Here is a 12,563-nt window from a genome sequence, read left to right on the forward strand (position 1 = left end):
TTTACTGTATCTTATATTATTGAGAAATACCTTCACAAAGTTCATGGGGTCTCACCATTTGATTCCCTATTTGGACAAATCCAAAAGTGGACAAGGTTTTTTTGTTGCCATTGCTGTTGTTGTTGTTGTTGTTGTTTTTAAGTATCAGAAAATTAAAAATAAAATTGTTGTTCTTTCTATCCAGACAATGGCTCAATAAATCTTGTGGTACTGCCATAAAGCCAGTGCTTTCCTAATTGAACAGAAGCCACACAAGACGCTTTGCCATGTTTGTTTTTATCTCCTTTATAGTGAGATATAGTGAGATAGGAGGCTGAGGGGACACCTAGGAGGCTCAGGGGAGACCTCGTTGCACTTTACAACTTCCTGAAGGGAGGCTGTGATGAAAAAGGGTCTGGCCACTTCTCCCAGGCAAATAGTAGGACTCGAGGAAATGGCCAGAAGTTGTACCAGAGGAGGTTTAGGTTGGACATTAGGAGAAACTTTTTCTCTCAGAGCGTGGTCAGGCACTGGAATGGCTGCCCAGGGAGGTGGTGGAGTCGCTGTCCCTGGCAGTGTTTAAGAGGCACCTGGAAGAGGAGCTATGAGAGATGGTTTAGAAGCTTGTGGTACTGGGAATGGGAGGGTGGTTGGACTAGATGATCTTGCAGGTCATTTCCAACATTGCGATTCTATGATTCTATGATTCTATATCTGGGACAGCTATCCACGCAGTCTGATGAAAAATGTTGTTTCTTTTTTAGGTGCTTAGCTTCCTTTTACATTCTGTTGTGCTTAGGAAAGATGGAGTTATCTTAAATCAAGTGGAAGCCATGTGGGATAATTGGATTAATCAGTCCTATTTACTTGAGTAAAGTAATGCTTGAATAACTCACACTGAGTTTAAGAAACACATTTGCTAGTTATGTGCCTGATCATAGGTTACAAGTTGCAAATTTTCCAGCCCTGATTTTATTGTGAATCTAAGCTTACTTAATGTTTCTTTTATGGGGACATCTATTGGAATCTTGTGGGTTCAGAAGAACTTGAGTTTTCCCTCCTTAAGATTCAAGACTTTGTGATTACAGGAAAGTGAATAGTGCTTACAAGTGTAAACACTAAAAGCTGTTCATCCAGGTACCACGGTATTTCTCAGGAGAAAAAAAAAAAAAAGTTCATCAATTAAATAACACATTTAGAGCTTCTCTAAATGTGTGGTAGTATACTACTTGCTGTACATTAGCAGGATGTTCTTTCAGTGCTGTCTTCATCTACTTATGCCACTGAGGTGATTGTCACTGAAAGAGCTTGTTACGGAAAAAATAGTATCTAAAGGAATCCTGAAGAGCATAGGTTTTTTTTTTTTAATTTTTCTGTCAATATTTAACACTTATCTTTCTAAGCGCACCTTGTAGTGATCTACTCTGTTACTCCTGGCTCAGTGATCAATCAGGGCTTTGGTGTTGGTATCAGGCAGAAGTATGAGTGGCTTACGCAAAATTGCTTCCTATTTACACCATTTCAGACTACTTTCTCTAAGGAATAGCTCTAAGTTACTACTTCATTTTCTATTGCACTGATCACCTATTTTAAGGACTGATGGCTGGACACTACTGATTAAGTCTGGATTAGAAAGAGCAATCAGAAGGTGAATAATGGTGTATAAAATGACAAGTATGACTGTGCCTACCAGCTTATGGAATGCAATTATCCTTTAGCAATAGAATCTTCATGGCCATGTTACCTCTGTAAGATTACGATCACTGTGTCCTGCAGCAGCTGAAGCAAAAGTTGAGCTGACTCCATGAGGGAGACTGCAAATACAACAGAAAAAGGAAATTCTTACTTGTGATTACAAATTTGTAACTGCATTTTTTAAGGAAGGAGAAAATTAGCTTGTTTGGCATTGGCAAGCATTTACTGAGTGCCAGTACCATAGCTGGCAAGAGACAATCAAGAATTTATTTTATTTAGTGCAGTGTATTCAAACAGAAAAAAAGATAGTGTCTATAAAGAATAGACTTCAAAAATTGTGATTGTTATTATTAGGCTAAAAATGGCAGAGATCAGTGAAAGGCTCATCCACCAGAAAGAAAAAGGGAAAGAAAAAGAGGGAGAGTGCTACAGAATCACTAGCAGTGATTCTTCCTAGTGATTTCACTGGGAGTGAAATTGGAAGAATCAGAAGAAAAGGTATGAATTTCCTCTGCTTTTGTTTACTTAAATCACTGTATTTGTTCTGTTTTGGCATTGTTTTGTTTATTGTTGTTCTTAGTAGAAGTATTAAATTCAGAAAGAGCTAACCGTTTTGCTAAACTTTCTTCATAATGAAACACCGCCGAAATTATGGATTCCATAGGCTAGTGAAAGATGAAGCTCTTTTAAGATACTGTATCTCAAAAGAGGTGAAGTGAGCTAGTGAGCAAGCCTTTCTTACAAAAGCCTCTGACTTCCCAGCAGTCAAAAAAAAAAAAAAAAAAAAAAAAAAAAAAAGATACAACTTATCAAGTTCACAGATTTTATATAGACTTTTTATATAGACTTTTTATAGCAGCTGGTCCAATGACCTTTTTCACCAAAGTTTGGGTAGGAAATGGAGAAGAAAGATCCCATCTATGTCATTCAAAGATACAAATGGAAGGATTTCTTCTTTTAAGATGATGTTTCTGTAAAGCCTAGAGAAATAAAAATTACAAATGTGTTCAGGTTGAAACTCTGTATTCAAACCATTCTGGTCTTCAAGGCAGTGCAATTCTATATACAGACATTGTGGCTTGGATTATTCTCTTATGAAAAGGTTCAAAGAGAAGAATCCAAAACATGATTATATGTTTCAGTTCCCTCTATGGTCAGTACTTCACTGTACAAATTTCCCAGTTCTCTAAAGCTAAAGCAGGACATTGCTATTTAGGGAACTAGAACTTATTGTAACATTGACAGCATATTTATGCATCAGTATTTTACCATTTCATTCTTGTCCTCACTTTAAAAACTCATAGCTTCAGAAGCAGAAAAGAAACTGAACTCTTCATTTTATTTTTGTTGCACTGGGAATGCTTAGGAGTAAACAACAAATGCTAATAAATGACATTGTTTAATAAGTTTTGACTTAATGTTTTACTTGTGCTTATTAGCAGCTATCCAGAAGTTCAAAATGCAGAATCTGATCTGCACTGATGACTTATAAAATAACAAATAAATTACAAAATATTACTACTATTTCATTTCTGATTTGAATACTCTGCAAGTGTAAGTGGGCAGATCTATGTATGTTACATTTCATCACATGATATGAAAGAATCATAGAATGTCTTGTCTTGGAAGATGACTTAAAGATCAGCGAGTTCCAACCCCCTGCTGTATGCAGATGTGCCAGCCACTAAATCAGGCACTAGATCGGGCTGCCCAGAGTCCCATCTAGGCTGACTTTGAACACCTCCAGGGATGGAGCATTCACCACTTGTCTGGGCAGCCTGTGCCTCACTACCTTCTGAGTAAAGAATTTCTTCCTAACATCTAATTTAAATCTCCTCTCCTTTAGTTAAAGCCATTTTTCCATGTGTTATCACTATCTGTCCATATTAAAAGTTGGTCTCCCTCCTGACTGTAAGCTCCTTTCAAGTACTGGCAAGCCTCAGTGAGGTTTTCCTGAAGCCTTCTCCTCTCCGATCTAAACAAACTCAGCTGTATTAGCTTGTCTTCAGAGGAGAGGCACTCTAGCTCTCTGATCTTCTTTGTGACCCTTCTCTGGACATGCTCCAACAGCTTTGCATATTTCTTGTTCTGGGGATTCCCAATCTAAATGCATTACTCCAGACTGGGCCTCATGAGAACAGGGTGATAATCCTCTGCCTCTCCCTACTGGCCATCCCCTCCTGATGCAACCCAGGATACAGATGGCCTTCTGGGCTGCAAGTGCATTCTGCTGACTCATGCCTATCTTTTTATCCACCAGTATCCACAAATCTTTCTCTGCAAGGCTTTTCTCAAGGAGTTCTTCTCCTGTCTATGCACATATCTGGGATTGCCCCAACCCAAATGAAGCACCTTATACTTGGCCTTGTTGAACCTTGGTAAGTTCTCATGTGCCTACTTTCTGAGCATGTCCAGGTCACTCTGGATGGCATCTCTTCTTTCTATGGTATCAGCTGTACTGATCAGCTTGGTGTTATCCTCAAACTTTATGAGGATGCATTAGATCCCACTTCTTTACCACAAAGGTGGTAAAGAACATCATTTTCCTTGTACCTTTCCTCTCACCTTCCAGTTCGGACTATAAAATGTGACTCACTAAAACAAGGAATTCCTAACTGTAACAAGAAATTCATAACTGAGAGAAACTAGTGGTCTAGCCAACTCAATACTTTGTCTCTAGAACTGACAAGAAATTGTTGGAGCTGGTTTTTGCCATACAGAGCTCAGCATGTTAGAAAATACATTCTCACCCTTCTCCTTAAGAGAACCTGGTTAAAAACATGATGTCCATGAAATTAATGAATTCATATTTCAACCTGCCGCATAGGTCTGTTATGACGGGCCTAATTTAAGTTTGCCATGTGTTGTGTAAGGAAGTACTTTGGTTTCTCCATTTTAAATGGCTATCTGTGACTCTTGGCATTGAAAATATTGTTTTCATACAGGAATTTTCCTAATTCATTGCTTGCTGTTGGGTAGTGTGAGTTAGATGCTTCTCAGCTTAAGACTGGTGCCAATGAATTTACAGCTAATTTGCAAAAGGTGCCTATGCAAGTCATCTTAAAATTTCATCACAGCGTAGCTCAGCAATCTGTGGGAATTTAATTCAGAAAGTGACAAGAATAGCCACAATAAATGTATTTAAACACTGAATGATTAGTCAGTCCTTATCTGTGCTTCAAAGTTATTTGGTGATTAGTAAAAATAATGAACACCATTGCTTTGGCAAGTCTTTCCCTTTTTTATAAGCTTTACACAGAAGATTTGAGTAAAATACATTCTTTTTGGAGGGAAGAAGAATAATACTTAAAATATTTGCAGTGAGCATGGAAACACTTTTTTTTCCTTTTGGATACAAGATGGTTTTCTGCTTCACTGGAACAGAGAAGGGCAGTATCTCCCAAGAGGCTCAAAAGCCTTGAAGATAATTGCTGCCAGGGTGGGTTAGTTTAAGCCTCTCTTTGGATAGTGGCGCTATCTCTCAGGATATATGGTATTAGGAAATGCAGTTCATTTTGATTGAGCTAGCAGGGAAAGGATTTCTAAAATAATTTTATACAGTAAACAAACTTCACTGCTCTGGGCTGACTCCTAAGAATCAGCAAGTCTGTTATCCACTGGAATAGTTGTAACTTTCATGTTTTTGTGTTTCATTATTTTTAAACCACTATTTGAATTAAAGATAGCTATTTACTATAATGGGTCAGAGAGGTCTAGGTGAGTCTGGAGTGAGGTGCCTGATAAATTTCAATCAAATCTAATCTGAAGTAGGCTGTGTGTGTGTGCACAATAGCTAGGCTGTACCTCCTGCATAACAACACACAGATGAAGTAGCCCAAAGATAGAGGTGGAATAGAGAGATTTGGGTAATCAAAGCAATATCTGTGGCCATCCCAGTTCTCTGAATCCTTATTCCAGACTGCTTATAAGACCCTAGTTTATATGATTGTTATTATTATTATTATGCTTATTATGTTTATTATGTTTATTTTGTTTTATTTTGTTTTGATTCGTCTTCTGCTTCACAGTTATCCTTCTGCAAGTATCTACGCAATATGAAAAGAAATGAGAGCCTGATGTCTGCTGTTATGTGTCTGAGCAGTACAATTATTCCTTGGCCATCACAGCTGATTTGCTTTTCACTTCCCTTATTTTATAGCTCCTTATGCAAAAGGTTTGTGTAGAGGTCAATAGAATGTCATAACAGAATGTCAGAAGTAAAAGTGCTGAAAATACCAGGTATTGGATTTAGAACTATTGCTGGTTTTATACCTTTCATCAGTGGGCTTCAATAAATGTATTCCTCATTATCAAAACAAGGCAAAATTGGCAAAATTATGCCTTCAGTACATAAAATTTTCGTGTAGAAATAGGTAAGGGTCCTAAATTTCCCATGTATTAGGAGATTCCTATCTCAGTTTTCCAATCTCAATTTTGTCCAAGAAAAAAAAATCAGCAAACTCCCAAATCTCTCAGCATATCTTCATATGAGGTCCATTGAAAGTACCTAGAAATCTACAGCAAACATAAGAGCGTCTTCTTATTTGATTCATGCAGTGACCTGAATAGATAGAGTGCTCTGCAGACAGAAGACAACAATAATTGCATTTTTGAACAGGCATATTTTGCAGCATATGGAATATCTTAAAAGTCTATCTCTCCTTTTTTTTTTTCTCCCCACTTTGTCTTTCTGGCTTTTCCTTGAGTCCCTTCCTGGACTCATTTGAGATGTCTAGTTTTGTGTAAGCACAAAATACTGACAATAATATTTCTGTGATACCTTGCAATAATGGCTATGTTGAACAGTAGTAGCATAAGGAGACACTGATAAGAAGACTGTTTGCCTGAAGTGCTTTGGCATATGTCATATGGAATTTGCTTTTGGGCTGAAGGCCAGCTGCAGGCCTCTGTACCTCTTTGGACCCACTTAAAAGCTATTAAGAGAGTTTAAGTAGTGCACAAGTCTCTTTGTTGGCTGCACAAAGCTAAAGATCACCCACTGAGGAGCATTAAGAGGACTCTTCTATCTGCTCTTCTGCTGGTAGGTGTCATTTTTAAAGCCTATTGAAAGTTTTTGTCTCACTGATCCAACTACATACAGACCTGAGAGGCAAAGGGGAGAAGTGAAAAAACAAAGCTGAATGGCTTTCAGTGCTTTCTTCTAACTCTCAGGATTCCTTCAACATGAAGTCTTTGAACTTCCTAAGTAACATAAGACCAGGAGAACTTTTCATGTTTAAAAACATCAAAAAAACATGTATAAAAAGTTCTTAGAGCATCTATTAAGAAAATAAAATGACAGAAAAATTAGCACAGCATAGCAGGGTTTATTTTATGATGAGCTGCTTCTTCATAAACACATACAAATGGCAGATCTTTCTGATTATTCAGTACATTCTGGAGAAAATTAGTTGCTTACTGGTAGATGTCTTTATCCTGTTTCCTCTCTGCATGGTTAAAGGACTTGTGATGATGTATAGCATGTAAAACTATTCACACTGAATATTTTGTTCTGCAGTCATCATAGTGAGGCAGAAAATAACCGGCTGGAAGAGCACATTTCCAGCTTCTGGAAATAAGATGTCTACACAGCTCTGCTTTGTCTTTGTGCATCTCTGCTCCTTCAAGGAGTATAGCAGGAGGAGGATTGAGAAATGACTTTATTCACATCTGCAGATCTAAACATCATTTCTGCCTTTTTTTCCAAAGGAACTGAACTGCTGTGAGAAATTAAGGGCAGTTAATATTTCCTTGGATGATGTAAACTGCTGCAACCAGTTTTTAAATATGTAATCTGTTCTTTGTCCTGCAGGAGCAATGCTGTTGCTGCCTGACATTAACTTTATTTGATATTTTGTTATCCCTTAAGACCTCTCATGATCTCCTGGTTTTAATTCAAGGACTTGGAATCATTGGGTGAGAAATGTCTATTTACTGTTTTGAGTTTGCACTTATTTATATTTTTACATAAAACTCAAGCTGCCCTGTGTTTGATTCTGTACAGTTCATTTCAGCCTTTCTCAACTAACTTTCATGTTAAATGGGAAAACTTAATGACTGCCTCAGAAATGTAGTGTTATATGCTTTCACCAAAGGAGAACCAAACCAGAAAAAAGTGCCAAAAGATATTTGCTCTCTGTTAGAATCAAGATTTGTATTAACAGCCTCAATGCACTGAATTATTTTATTCAATCACCTATTATATTTTCTTTGTCCTTCTATGCCTCATATGTTTACCTTCTTAGAATATATGCTTGGCCATCAATATTGAAATGGAAAATAGGGCCCTCTCACTGAAAACAGGGAGCATCATAAAGAGTTAACAGAAATCTGAATGAAAGAAAAAAAAACTAAATGACAAAAAAAAAAAAAAAAAGAAATAAAAAGAAAAAGATAATTTTTAAGTGGACTGAATCCTTGGTAAACTCTTTTGTTCTAATGCTTCTGTCTTTCTTTCTCTCTGTACTCTAATGTAAATCATAACTTTTACCAGTGCCTAGGTAAACAGTGGATTTTAAGAAAATGCCACTGCATGCTGGTTATTTTTATAGTGGTAGAAAATGGCTACTGATATAACTGTACTGATTTGTATTGCTGAATTTTAATATTTATTTTTAATTCTGATTATATGTAAAATCACAGTGTGTTTCTTATATGAAGTGCTCTAGAGACATTCTTGGAATAGTGAGAATATTGTTTTTGTTTCACCGTAGCATGTAGAAAATTGGATTGCTGAAAGAAGATAACAATCCCAGATCCCCAGTCCCTTGTCAGGCACTGTCGATGCTAAGACACTGTATAGTTGATGAATATTTCAGCTATTTAGCTGAACAGATATTTCAGAAGCTTAATTGCACATTCTTTATCCATTGTTTTAATATTTTTTCCTTTTCCTATTAACTAACTATCTGATGGCAGTGGTTTAATATTTTGTTTAATAACCTGCTGTTTGCGTATTACATGGGCTGTGTCCTGTGAGCAAGATCTGCTCTCCAGATGGGGACAGTCTTTTGTTCAGGGGTACATTCAGTGGTTAAATGGCTACACTGTACACATGACAGGTTCTCTTCAGTATTCAGAGGCAATTAGCATGCAAGCAACTTTATTATTTTTAATAGCTCCTTAGCAGTGCTTATGGACTACTTCTTAGTATTGTGAATGCAAGTAGCATGCAAAGCAATGGGAAAGGGAAGGAGAAATCTCCTGATTTTGTTGGAAGTATGTACATATAACACTTACATCTTTATTTATATAAGGCACATAGGGGGTTGGGGGCAGATCATGACATGGCAGCCTATGCTCACTTTCTCACTAAGATTAAATGAATAGTACCCACAAGATAATGTAACAGCACACAAAATCTCATCACTGATGTTGCACTGTGCAAGGCATCTAAAATGTGTCAAGATGTTATCTGCACAGAAGCAATGTTTAGTAACTTAGGTCACTAAAAGCAGCTTTTTCAAATTACCCAAAAACGTTTTGCCAGGCTGACCACATATCTTTAGATAAAAGCAAACTTCTTGCTTCACAGTGTAGAATAATTTATAGGTAGAGACCAATTTGCTTGCAAAGAAACAGCAGGTTGCCTTCATTTTTTGTTACTACAAAATGCATTATGCTAAACATAGTACAGAATGTTTGTGTTACAAAAAGAGGAATTATTTAAAATTAGTTTACTATTATTAGAGGTTTTGCTGTTGTTGTTGTTATTTTTTTAACATATGTTAAAAAAATGTTTTTCTCACAGGAAGCTGTAAGTCCTCTGGAAAAGGATCAAGAAAGCAAACAAGCAATTTCTTTCTTTTCCCTTGACCATGCCAAGTAAAGCTGTCCAGAGGCAGATAATTCCGCAGCTTTCATGGTTTTAAATGTACTTTATGAATGCTTTCTTGAAATGAATTTTTGTCAAAGCTTACCTTTTTGTATAAAGGTCAAATTTCTACTCTTTCTCACATTTTTTTTCTTCCCCTCTCTCACTCTGGTCACAAGTAATCAGAAAGCACTGGACCTCAGACACATTTCTTATTGAAAATGTAATCAAAACTGACAAATCTCCATGAAACATGCTGGGTTTCAGTGAAATCATATATTTTAATGAAAATGCATTTTGTTGAAATGTTCCAGATAGTTCCTCATGTAAGATTCTTTTCATCTGCCATATTCAACATTCTCAATTCAGCTTTATATCATCACATAATACGTTACTGAGTTTATGAAGTACTAGATGAGATTCATCAAAACTATTTCACCAAAGATATGAGATCAGGTCTTTGGAGATGAAGACTAAGGAATTAATTCTCCATCGTAGTAAATCAGTGGTTCTCACTCACTTTTTAACAGGTTTGTCAAGTGTTGAACAGAGCAGCATTAGACTGGTGAAAAATTAGACTACACCTTGGGGGAAGGTTAATAAAGACATCAATAACACTTTGCTAGTAGGTGCAAAATTCCGTTTAATGTGAGTCCTGGAGGTAATCATATGTTCCTCTTTGCCCACTAGAGTTGAAATATCATGATAGTTACCATCGGTATTAAATTTTCAACAAGCAGCTATTTTATAATGAATGCACAGATATTTCCTCTTAAGCATATGCTTAGGTTATCAGTGACTTTTGGGCAACCTTCATGTCCTAAAAAACTCAAAATCTTATGTTAGTTAAAAAGCTGGAGTTCTGCACATTTCTTTCTCCCTTATGTTTTATGATGAAGTCCTACATGCCTGCGATGGCAAAGATTTTTGTTTTGATATTTCATTTGAGTCTTCATTAACTTTTCCTCTGGTAGCTACAACTGGCTGAAATAACTGTTTTTGATGATTCTTACATTAGAATTCAGAAATCAAGAGGCAGTTTTCAATTTCTAGAACTCCCTTTCTGGTTCTGCCAGAAGCTGAAACATTTAATAGCAAAAGTCTGTGTAAGATTAATCCATACAGACAGACATTCAGATTAGACTAGGTGGTACAACAAACTGAAAGATAAATTTGAGTGAATAGCATGTCTGAACTTATGCACTTCAGTATCCACTTATGGACAAGTCCACTAAATTGAGTCAGATATTTGGCAAAGCAAAGTGTCTGATAGGATGAAGGGCAGCCTTGACTTGAAACCTTTGGATTATTTTTCTTGTAGCTACTGCAGTTTTCCTTCCAGGTATACAGTGACAACTCCAGGTGGTCCAGTAGCTTGCTCTGTAATTTAACCTCCTCATTTCTGTGCAACAACTGCACTCTGTAGTACTTTCAGGCAAAGAACAAGCCTGAACTATAAAGGAAATAAAATTCTTACGTGGAAAAATGTGCACTAATAGAACACATAAATAATAATTTTATAAGAGTTCTATAAAGATCAAATGATTATCAGTCATGCAGCAGAGAGGCTGTCAATCTAATAATCTAGTCAGACTTCTATTAGTGAAGTTGTATTACTTGGAGGTGGGAATGGACAAAGTCAGTGGGAAAAAAAGTTTCTTATTTATTTATTTATTTATTTTAAAATGAATGAATAAATGAATGAAGAGAGAATATTCTACTGCCTTAGCTTTTCTTCTTGGAGAACAGGAATTGGGGTCTGTCAGATTCCTGCTGATTGGCAAGAATCATTATTTGACTCACATTTGTAAATGCAAGGCTTTTGTTGCTCATAATGTCATGCCTTTCAAATAATAACTTCTTGAAGCCTGCATCCTTCTGGAAAATTCATCTGCTTAATAATTTGCAGAAATATTGCTGGAAAGAGAGACTTAGAGGAGCAAGTGAGAGAAAGGTCTTTACCGCCATTGCTGCAATATGAACCACTTTCTAAACTTTCTTCTGTCTCTGCTTAATCAGATCCAAATTCACTTCACTTGCCTCCAGAAGGCTGCTTGATCTGAGATTCTGAAAGTAGCTGTAAGAGCAAAATGGGAGGCAAAAACAGAAATGCCCTGATCAATGCAAAGAAGAATACAAGGGAAGAGCTCATTGAGTATATTTGCTGAATCATTCTTATGACAGTACTGCAAAGGTAATAATGACTTCCTCTGCCAAAATCTGTCCATGTAGACTTAATTGTGTTTTTAACTGTGTGCAGAGACACTTTTTTCTTTCCAGTACTGGCTACTGACACTATCCTGGTATCAATATTCACTTAAGAAGAGAGCACCAGGGAGGATTTCTTGTCTTGACCTTCACCTCTTTTTCTTCCTCCTTACCTCTTTTTCTCGTATTATGCACACTTCTAAATATGAAGCAGCCACAGCAGCAAGCATGCAAAAAGGTTTCCCATAAAAGCACTTTAGTTTCTCAAGAAATAATGCCATTTTCTCTGTGCTTGTGATGGAAAGATTATAGTTTGATATTAAGGATTTTCAAAACCAAGTAACTCATACAGAATCATACACAGTAAACCTGCACTTCTGGCTCCTACTCAGTAAAAAAGTATAATGTTCATTCATATATAGATGTGAACTCTACTTATATTTAAAAAAAAAGAGATTTATTAGGTATTATTATGCAATTATCTTTGTTATCAAGTGATAGAAATACAGAACATCTTTCGTAAGTGCTTGGTTCCTGAGAAATGGAATTATATTTGTTTTCTGGGTGTCATTTGATTCCAGACATAATAGCCTTGCACTTACTGTGTAAGGTAATTAAGCAGAGTAAAATTATGATTTGATTTTGATATTGGTCTGTAGAAAAGCAAAAAAAATTATGCCAAATGGTTTTGTGTTGAATAGTATTCACAGTCTGGCAGTAGTGAAAAGGATAGACTATCTGGTTTTGGTTTTGCTTTGTTTTTAATTTATGTTAATTTTTGACATTCAAGTTAAGCTTTTTTTTTTTTTTTTTTTTTTTTCCTTTCTTTCTTTCTTTCTTTCTTTCTTTCTTTCTTTCTTTCTTTCTT

The 12,563-nt window shown here is 36.3% G+C and overlaps 1 protein-coding gene across 4 annotated transcripts in view; it reads left to right on the forward strand.

The window, feature by feature from the left end:
- The window catches only part of FLRT2 (fibronectin leucine rich transmembrane protein 2), a 56,157-nt gene that overhangs the window by 35,928 nt on the left and 7,666 nt on the right, over positions 1-12,563 (forward strand). Inside the window, exon 1 of one of the 4 annotated variants that reach the window (XM_042872083.1) lies at positions 7,503-7,590. The exons of the other annotated variants lie outside the window; for them this stretch is intronic. The gene's annotated coding sequence lies outside the window, so the exon portion shown is untranslated. Of the gene's footprint in view, positions 1-7,502; positions 7,591-12,563 lie in introns of those variants that run through there. 4 annotated transcript variants of the gene reach the window in all.

The sequence above is a fragment of the Lagopus leucura genome, unplaced genomic scaffold (assembly GCF_019238085.1).
Source record: "Lagopus leucura isolate 7727_CA_CO unplaced genomic scaffold, USGS_WTPT01 Super-Scaffold_1, whole genome shotgun sequence".
Classification (NCBI taxonomy): domain Eukaryota; kingdom Metazoa; phylum Chordata; class Aves; order Galliformes; family Phasianidae; genus Lagopus; species Lagopus leucura.